Raw genomic sequence first — 10531 nt, forward strand, 5'->3', positions numbered from 1 at the left:
TCGCCAAAAATGCAAAGGGGTTAGCCTTACTTTTTTTTCATTTTTCGACCAAAAAATTTTTGGTCTCAGATTCGATTCTAATGACCCTTACCTGACCAATTGGACCACCAGGAACTCAGAAAACACAGCAAAAAGAGCGTGGGATCAACAGGAGAGAAGTTACGAAGGAAAAAGCACCTGCCGAAAAATGTCGAAAACACAGGTTCTCGTTTTTTGGCTCTAACTTTTGATGCGTTGTTCGCAGCGTATTGGGACTGCGCCCAATCGATTTCTCTCGCAAAATTACGTCGGAATAGTGCCAGAAAGAATTTATTCCTGCACTTTTCAAAATCGCGAAAATTTTCGCCAAAAATGCAAAGGGGTTAGCCTTACTTTTTTTTCATTTTTCGACCAAAAAATTTTTGGTCTCAGATTCGATTCTAATGACCCTTACCTGACTAATTGGACCACCAGGAACTCAGAAAACACGGCAAAAAGAGCGTGGGATCAACAGGAGAGAAGTTACGAAGGAAAAAGCACCTGCTGAAAAATGTCGAAAACACAGGTTCTCGTTTTTTGGCTGTAACTTTTGATGCGTTGATCGCAGCGTATTGGGACTGCGCCCAATCGATTTCTCTCGCAAAATTACGTCGGAATAGTGCCAGAAAGAATTTATTCCTGCACTTTTCAAAATCGCGAAAATTTTCGCCAAAAATGCAAAGGGGTTAGCCTTACTTTTTTTACATTTTTCGACCAAAAAATTTTTGGTCTCAGATTCGATTCTAATGACCCTTACCTGACTAATTGGACCACCAGGAACTCAGAAAACACAGCAAGAAGAGCGTGGGATCAACAGGAGAGAAGTTACGAAGGAAAAAGCACCTGCTGAAAAATGTCGAAAACACAGGTTCTCGTTTTTTCCCTCTAACTTTTGATGCGTTGATCGCAGCGTATTGGGACTGCGCCCAATCGATTTCTCTCGCAAAATTACGTCGGAATAGTGCCAGAAAGAATTCATTCCTGCACTTTTCAAAATCGCGAAAATTTTCGCCAAAAATGCAAAGGGGTTAGCTTTACTTTTTTTTCATTTTTCGACCAAAAAATTTTTGGTCTCAGATTCGATTCTAATGACCCTCACCTGACTAATTGGACCACCAGGAACTCAGAAAGCACAGCAAAAAGAGCGTGGGATCAACAGGAGAGAAGTTACGAAGGAAAAAGCACCTGCTGAAAAATGTCGAAAACACAGGTTCTCGTTTTTTGGCTGTAACTTTTGATGCGTTGATCGCAGCGTATTGGGACTGCGCCCAATCGATTTCTCTCGCAAAATTACGTCGGAATAGTGCCAGAAAGAATTTATTCCTGCACTTTTCAAAATCGCGAAAATTTTCGCCAAAAATGCAAAGGGGTTAGCCTTACTTTTTTTTCATTTTTCGACCAAAAAATTTTTGGTCTCAGATTCGATTCTAATGACCCTTACCTGACTAATTGGACCACCAGGAACTCAGAAAACACAGCAAGAAGAGCGTGGGATCAACAGGAGAGAAGTTACGAAGGAAAAAGCACCTGCTGAAAAATGTCGAAAACACAGGTTCTCGTTTTTTGGCTGTAACTTTTGATGCGTTGATCGCAGCGTATTGGGACTGCGCCCAATCGATTTCTCTCGCAAAATTACGTCGGAATAGTGCCAGAAAGAATTTATTCCTGCACTTTTCAAAATCGCGAAAATTTTCGCCAAAAATGCAAAGGGGTTAGCCTTACTTTTTTTTCATTTTTCGACCAAAAAATTTTTGGTCTCAGATTCGATTCTAATGACCCTTACCTGACTAATTGGACCACCAGGAACTCAGAAAACACAGCAAAAAGAGCGTGGGATCAACAGGAGAGAAGTTACGAAGGAAAAAGCACCTGCTGAAAAATGTCGAAAACACAGGTTCTCGTTTTTTGGCTCTAACTTTTGATGCGTTGATCGCAGCGTATTGGGACTGCGCCCAATCGATTTCTCTCGCAAAATTACGTCGGAATAGTGCCAGAAAGAATTTATTCCTGCACTTTTCAAAATCGCGAAAATTTTCGCCAAAAATGCAAAGGGGTTAGCCTTACTTATTTTTCATTTTTCGACCAAAAAATTTTTGGTCTCAGATTCGATTCTAATGACCCTTACCTGACTAATTGGACCACCTGGAGCTCAGAAAACACAGCAAAAAGAGCGTGGGATCAACAGGAGAGAAGTTACGAAGGAAAAAGCACCTGCTGAAAAATGTCGAAAACACAGGTTCTCGTTTTTTGGCTCTAACTTTTGATGCGTTGATCGCAGCGTATTGGGACTGCGCCCAATCGATTTCTCTCGCAAAATTACGTCGGAATAGTGCCAGAAAGAATTTATTCCTGCACTTTTCAAAATCGCGAAAATTTTCGCCAAAAATGCAAAGGGGTTAGCCTTACTTTTTTTTCATTTTTCGACCAAAAAATTTTTGGTCTCAGATTCGATTCTGATGACCCTTACCTGACTAATTGGACCACCAGGAACTCAGAAAACACAGCAAAAAGAGCGTGGGATCAACAGGAGAGAAGTTACGAAGGAAAAAGCACCTGCTGAAAAATGTCGAAAACACAGGTTCTCGTTTTTTGGCTCTAACTTTTGATGCGTTGATCGCAGCGTATTGGGACTGCGCCCAATCGATTTCCCTCGCAAAATTACGTCGGAATAGTGCCAGAAAGAATTTATTCCTGCACTTTTCAAAATCGCGAAAATTTTCGCCAAAAATGCAAAGGGGTTAGCCTTACTTTTTTTTCATTTTTCGACCAAAAAATTTTTGGTCTCAGATTCGATTCTAATGACCCTTACCTGACTAATTGGACCACCTGGAGCTCAGAAAACACAGCAAAAAGAGCGTGGGATCAACAGGAGAGAAGTTACGAAGGAAAAAGCACCTGCTGAAAAATGTCGAAAACACAGGTTCTCGTTTTTTGGCTGTAACTTTTAATGCGTTGATCGCAGCCTATTGGGACTGCGCCCAATCGATTTCTCTCGCAAAATGACGTCGGAATAGTGCCAGAAAGAATTCATTCCTGCACTTTTCAAAATCGCGAAAATTTTCGCCAAAAATGCAAAGGGGTTAGCTTTACTTTTTTTTCATTTTTCGACCAAAAAATTTTTGGTCTCAGATTCGATTCTAATGACCCTCACCTGACTAATTGGACCACCAGGAACTCAGAAAGCACAGCAAAAAGAGCGTGGGATCAACAGGAGAGAAGTTACGAAGGAAAAAGCACCTGCTGAAAAATGTCGAAAACACAGGTTCTCGTTTTTTGGCTGTAACTTTTGATGCGTTGATCGCAGCGTATTGGGACTGCGCCCAATCGATTTCTCTCGCAAAATTACGTCGGAATAGTGCCAGAAAGAATTTATTCCTGCACTTTTCAAAATCGCGAAAATTTTCGCCAAAAATGCAAAGGGGTTAGCCTTACTTTTTTTTCATTTTTCGACCAAAAAATTTTTGGTCTCAGATTCGATTCTAATGACCCTTACCTGACTAATTGGACCACCAGGAACTCAGAAAACACAGCAAGAAGAGCGTGGGATCAACAGGAGAGAAGTTACGAAGGAAAAAGCACCTGCTGAAAAATGTCGAAAACACAGGTTCTCGTTTTTTGGCTGTAACTTTTGATGCGTTGATCGCAGCGTATTGGGACTGCGCCCAATCGATTTCTCTCGCAAAATTACGTCGGAATAGTGCCAGAAAGAATTTATTCCTGCACTTTTCAAAATCGCGAAAATTTTCGCCAAAAATGCAAAGGGGTTAGCCTTACTTTTTTTTCATTTTTCGACCAAAAAATTTTTGGTTTCAGATTCGATTCTAATGACCCTTACCTGACTAATTGGACCACCAGGAACTCAGAAAACACAGCAAAAAGAGCGTGGGATCAACAGGAGAGAAGTTACGAAGGAAAAAGCACCTGCTGAAAAATGTCGAAAACACAGGTTCTCGTTTTTTGGCTCTAACTTTTGATGCGTTGATCGCAGCGTATTGGGACTGCGCCCAATCGATTTCTCTCGCAAAATTACGTCGGAATAGTGCCAGAAAGAATTTATTCCTGCACTTTTCAAAATCGCGAAAATTTTCGCCAAAAATGCAAAGGGGTTAGCCTTACTTATTTTTCATTTTTCGACCAAAAAATTTTTGGTCTCAGATTCGATTCTAATGACCCTTACCTGACTAATTGGACCACCTGGAGCTCAGAAAACACAGCAAAAAGAGCGTGGGATCAACAGGAGAGAAGTTACGAAGGAAAAAGCACCTGCTGAAAAATGTCGAAAACACAGGTTCTCGTTTTTTGGCTCTAACTTTTGATGCGTTGATCGCAGCGTATTGGGACTGCGCCCAATCGATTTCTCTCGCAAAATTACGTCGGAATAGTGCCAGAAAGAATTTATTCCTGCACTTTTCAAAATCGCGAAAATTTTCCCAAAAATGCAAAGGGGTTAGCCTTACTTTTTTTTCATTTTTCGACCAAAAAATTTTTGGTCTCAGATTCGATTCTAATGACCCTTACCTGACTAATTGGACCACCTGGAGCTCAGAAAACACAGCAAGAAGAGCGTGGGATCAACAGGAGAGAAGTTACGAAGGAAAAAGCACCTGCTGAAAAATGTCGAAAACACAGGTTCTCGTTTTTTGGCTCTAACTTTTGATGCGTTGATCGCAGCGTATTGGGACTGCGCCCAATCGATTTCTCTCGCAAAATTACGTCGGAATAGTGCCTGAAAGAATTTATTCCTGCACTTTTCAAAATCGCGAAAATTTTCGCCAAAAATGCAAAGGGGTTAGCCTTACTTTTTTTTCATTTTTCGACCAAAAAATTTTTGGTCTCAGATTCGATTTTAATGACCCTTACCTGACTAATTGGACCACCAGGAACTCAGAAAACACAGCAAGAAGAGCGTGGGATCAACAGGAGAGAAGTTACGAAGGAAAAAGCACCTGCTGAAAAATGTCGAAAACACAGGTTCTCGTTTTTTGGCTCTAACTTTTGATGCGTTGATCGCAGCGTATTGGGACTGCGCCCAATCGATTTCTCTCGCAAAATTACGTCGGAATAGTGCCAGAAAGAATTTATTCCTGCACTTTTCAAAATCGCGAAAATTTTCGCCAAAAATGCAAAGGGGTTGGCCTTACTTTTTTTTCATTTTTCGACCAAAAAATTTTTGGTCTCAGATTCGATTCTAATGACCCTTACCTGACTAATTGGACCACCAGGAACTCAGAAAACACAGCAAAAAGAGCGTGGGATCAACAGGAGAGAAGTTACGAAGGAAAAAGCACCTGCTGAAAAATGTCGAAAACACAGGTTCTCGTTTTTTGGCTCTAACTTTTGATGCGTTGATCGCAGCCTATTGGGACTGCGCCCAATCGATTTCTCTCGCAAAATTACGTCGGAATAGTGCCAGAAAGAATTTATTCCTGCACTTTTCAAAATCGCGAAAATTTTCGCCAAAAATGCAAAGGGGTTAGCCTTACTTTTTTTTCATTTTTCGACCAAAAAATTTTTGGTCTCAGATTCGATTCTAATGACCCTTACCTGACTAATTGGACCACCAGGAACTCAGAAAACACAGCAAAAAGAGCGTGGGATCAACAGGAGAGAAGTTACGAAGGAAAAAGCACCTGCTGAAAAATGTCGAAGACACAGGTTCTCGTTTTTTGGCTCTAACTTTTGATGCGTTGATCGCAGCGTATTGGGACTGCGCCCAATCGATTTCTCTCGCAAAATTACGTCGGAATAGTGCCAGAAAGAATTTATTCCTGCACTTTTCAAAATCGCGAAAATTTTCGCCAAAAATGCAAAGGGGTTAGCCTTACTTTTTTTTCATTTTCCGACCAAAAAATTTTTGGTCTCAGATTCGATTCTAATGACCCCTACCTGACTAATTGGACCACCTGGAGCTCAGAAAACACAGCAAAAAGAGCGTGGGATCAACAGGAGAGAAGTTACGAAGGAAAAAGCACCTGCTGAAAAATGTCGAAAACACAGGTTCTCGTTTTTTGGCTCTAACTTTTGATGCGTTGATCGCAGCGTATTGGGACTGCGCCCAATCGATTTCTCTCGCAAAATTACGTCGGAATAGTGCCTGAAAGAATTTATTCCTGCACTTTTCAAAATCGCGAAAATTTTCGCCAAAAATGCAAAGGGGTTAGCCTTACTTTTTTTTCATTTTTCGACCAAAAAATTTTTGGTCTCAGATTCGATTTTAATGACCCTTACCTGACTAATTGGACCACCAGGAACTCAGAAAACACAGCAAGAAGAGCGTGGGATCAACAGGAGAGAAGTTACGAAGGAAAAAGCACCTGCTGAAAAATGTCGAAAACACAGGTTCTCGTTTTTTGGCTCTAACTTTTGATGCGTTGATCGCAGCGTATTGGGACTGCGCCCAATCGATTTCTCTCGCAAAATTACGTCGGAATAGTGCCAGAAAGAATTTATTCCTGCACTTTTCAAAATCGCGAAAATTTTCGCCAAAAATGCAAAGGGGTTGGCCTTACTTTTTTTTCATTTTTCGACCAAAAAATTTTTGGTCTCAGATTCGATTCTAATGACCCTTACCTGACTAATTGGACCACCAGGAACTCAGAAAACACAGCAAAAAGAGCGTGGGATCAACAGGAGAGAAGTTACGAAGGAAAAAGCACCTGCTGAAAAATGTCGAAAACACAGGTTCTCGTTTTTTGGCTCTAACTTTTGATGCGTTGATCGCAGCCTATTGGGACTGCGCCCAATCGATTTCTCTCGCAAAATTACGTCGGAATAGTGCCAGAAAGAATTTATTCCTGCACTTTTCAAAATCGCGAAAATTTTCGCCAAAAATGCAAAGGGGTTAGCCTTACTTTTTTTTCATTTTTCGACCAAAAAATTTTTGGTCTCAGATTCGATTCTAATGACCCTTACCTGACTAATTGGACCACCAGGAACTCAGAAAACACAGCAAAAAGAGCGTGGGATCAACAGGAGAGAAGTTACGAAGGAAAAAGCACCTGCTGAAAAATGTCGAAGACACAGGTTCTCGTTTTTTGGCTCTAACTTTTGATGCGTTGATCGCAGCGTATTGGGACTGCGCCCAATCGATTTCTCTCGCAAAATTACGTCGGAATAGTGCCAGAAAGAATTTATTCCTGCACTTTTCAAAATCGCGAAAATTTTCGCCAAAAATGCAAAGGGGTTAGCCTTACTTTTTTTTCATTTTCCGACCAAAAAATTTTTGGTCTCAGATTCGATTCTAATGACCCCTACCTGACTAATTGGACCACCTGGAGCTCAGAAAACACAGCAAAAAGAGCGTGGGATCAACAGGAGAGAAGTTACGAAGGAAAAAGCACCTGCTGAAAAATGTCGAAAACACAGGTTCTCGTTTTTTGGCTGTAACTTTTGATGCGTTGATCGCAGCGTATTGGGACTGCGCCCAATCGATTTCTCTCGCAAAATTACGTCGGAATAGTGCCAGAAAGAATTTATTCCTGCACTTTTCAAAATCGCGAAAATTTTCGCCAAAAATGCAAAGGGGTTAGCCTTACTTTTTTTTCATTTTTCGACCAAAAAATTTTTGGTCCCAGATTTGATTCTAATGACCCTTACCTGACTGATTGGACCACCTGGAACTCAGAAAACACAGCAAAAAGAGCGTGGGATCAACAGGAGAGAAGTTACGAAGGAAAAAGCACCTGCTGAAAAATGTCGAAAACACAGGTTCTCGTTTTTTGGCTCTAACTTTTGATGCGTTGATCGCAGCGTATTGGGACTGCGCCCAATCGATTTTTCTCGCAAATTTACGTCGGAATAGTGCTCCAAAGCTTTGATTCCAGCACTTTTCAAAATCGCGAAAATTTTCGCCAAAAACACAAAGGGGTTAGCCTTACTTTTTTTTTGGGCAAAAAACTTTTGGTCTCAGATTCGATTTAAATGACCCTTATCTGACCAATTGGACCCTCAGGAACTCAGGAATCGCAGCGAAAAGAGCGTAGGACAAACAGGAGAGAAATGGCGAGCAAAAAAGCACCTGCTGAAAAATGTCGAAAATTTAGGTTCTGGTTTTTCAACTGTAACTTTTGATGCGTTGATCGCAGCGTATTGGGACTGCGCCCAATCGATTTTTCTCGCAAATTTACGTCGGAATAGTGCTCCAAAGCTTTGATTCCAGCACTTTTCAAAATCGCGAAAATTTTCGCCAAAAATGCAAAGGGGTTAGCCTTACTTATTTTTCATTTTTCGACCAAAAAATTTTTGGTCTCAGATTCGATTCTAATGACCCTTACCTGACTAATTGGACCACCAGGAACTCAGAAAACACAGCAAAAAGAGCGTGGGATCAACAGGAGAGAAGTTACGAAGGAAAAAGCACCTGCTGAAAAATGTCGAAAACACAGGTTCTCGTTTTTTGGCTCTAACTTTTGATGCGTTGATCGCAGCGTATTGGGACTGCGCCCAATCGATTTCTCTCGCAAAATTACGTCGGAATAGTGCCAGAAAGAATTTATTCCTGCACTTTTCAAAATCGCGAAAATTTTCGCCAAAAATGCAAAGGGGTTAGCCTTACTTTTTTTTCATTTTTCGACCAAAAAATTTTTGGTCTCAGATTCGATTCTAATGACCCTTACCTGACTAATTGGACCACCAGGAACTCAGAAAACACAGCAAGAAGAGCGTGGGATCAACAGGAGAGAAGTTACGAAGGAAAAAGCACCTGCTGAAAAATGTCGAAAACACAGGTTCTCGTTTTTTGGCTGTAACTTTTGATGCGTTGATCGCAGCGTATTGGGACTGCGCCCAATCGATTTCTCTCGCAAAATTACGTCGGAATAGTGCCAGAAAGAATTTATTCCTGCACTTTTCAAAATCGCGAAAATTTTCGCCAAAAATGCAAAGGGGTTAGCCTTACTTTTTTTTCATTTTTCGACCAAAAAATTTTTGGTTTCAGATTCGATTCTAATGACCCTTACCTGACTAATTGGACCACCAGGAACTCAGAAAACACAGCAAAAAGAGCGTGGGATCAACAGGAGAGAAGTTACGAAGGAAAAAGCACCTGCTGAAAAATGTCGAAAACACAGGTTCTCGTTTTTTGGCTCTAACTTTTGATGCGTTGATCGCAGCGTATTGGGACTGCGCCCAATCGATTTCTCTCGCAAAATTACGTCGGAATAGTGCCAGAAAGAATTTATTCCTGCACTTTTCAAAATCGCGAAAATTTTCGCCAAAAATGCAAAGGGGTTAGCCTTACTTATTTTTCATTTTTCGACCAAAAAATTTTTGGTCTCAGATTCGATTCTAATGACCCTTACCTGACTAATTGGACCACCTGGAGCTCAGAAAACACAGCAAAAAGAGCGTGGGATCAACAGGAGAGAAGTTACGAAGGAAAAAGCACCTGCTGAAAAATGTCGAAAACACAGGTTCTCGTTTTTTGGCTCTAACTTTTGATGCGTTGATCGCAGCGTATTGGGACTGCGCCCAATCGATTTCTCTCGCAAAATTACGTCGGAATAGTGCCAGAAAGAATTTATTCCTGCACTTTTCAAAATCGCGAAAATTTTCCCAAAAATGCAAAGGGGTTAGCCTTACTTTTTTTTCATTTTTCGACCAAAAAATTTTTGGTCTCAGATTCGATTCTAATGACCCTTACCTGACTAATTGGACCACCTGGAGCTCAGAAAACACAGCAAGAAGAGCGTGGGATCAACAGGAGAGAAGTTACGAAGGAAAAAGCACCTGCTGAAAAATGTCGAAAACACAGGTTCTCGTTTTTTGGCTCTAACTTTTGATGCGTTGATCGCAGCGTATTGGGACTGCGCCCAATCGATTTCTCTCGCAAAATTACGTCGGAATAGTGCCTGAAAGAATTTATTCCTGCACTTTTCAAAATCGCGAAAATTTTCGCCAAAAATGCAAAGGGGTTAGCCTTACTTTTTTTTCATTTTTCGACCAAAAAATTTTTGGTCTCAGATTCGATTTTAATGACCCTTACCTGACTAATTGGACCACCAGGAACTCAGAAAACACAGCAAGAAGAGCGTGGGATCAACAGGAGAGAAGTTACGAAGGAAAAAGCACCTGCTGAAAAATGTCGAAAACACAGGTTCTCGTTTTTTGGCTCTAACTTTTGATGCGTTGATCGCAGCGTATTGGGACTGCGCCCAATCGATTTCTCTCGCAAAATTACGTCGGAATAGTGCCAGAAAGAATTTATTCCTGCACTTTTCAAAATCGCGAAAATTTTCGCCAAAAATGCAAAGGGGTTGGCCTTACTTTTTTTTCATTTTTCGACCAAAAAATTTTTGGTCTCAGATTCGATTCTAATGACCCTTACCTGACTAATTGGACCACCAGGAACTCAGAAAACACAGCAAAAAGAGCGTGGGATCAACAGGAGAGAAGTTACGAAGGAAAAAGCACCTGCTGAAAAATGTCGAAAACACAGGTTCTCGTTTTTTGGCTCTAACTTTTGATGCGTTGATCGCAGCCTATTGGGACTGCGCCCAATCGATTTCTCTCGCAA

The sequence above is a fragment of the Neodiprion lecontei genome, chromosome 1 (assembly GCF_021901455.1).
Source record: "Neodiprion lecontei isolate iyNeoLeco1 chromosome 1, iyNeoLeco1.1, whole genome shotgun sequence".
Classification (NCBI taxonomy): Eukaryota; Metazoa; Arthropoda; class Insecta; order Hymenoptera; family Diprionidae; genus Neodiprion; species Neodiprion lecontei.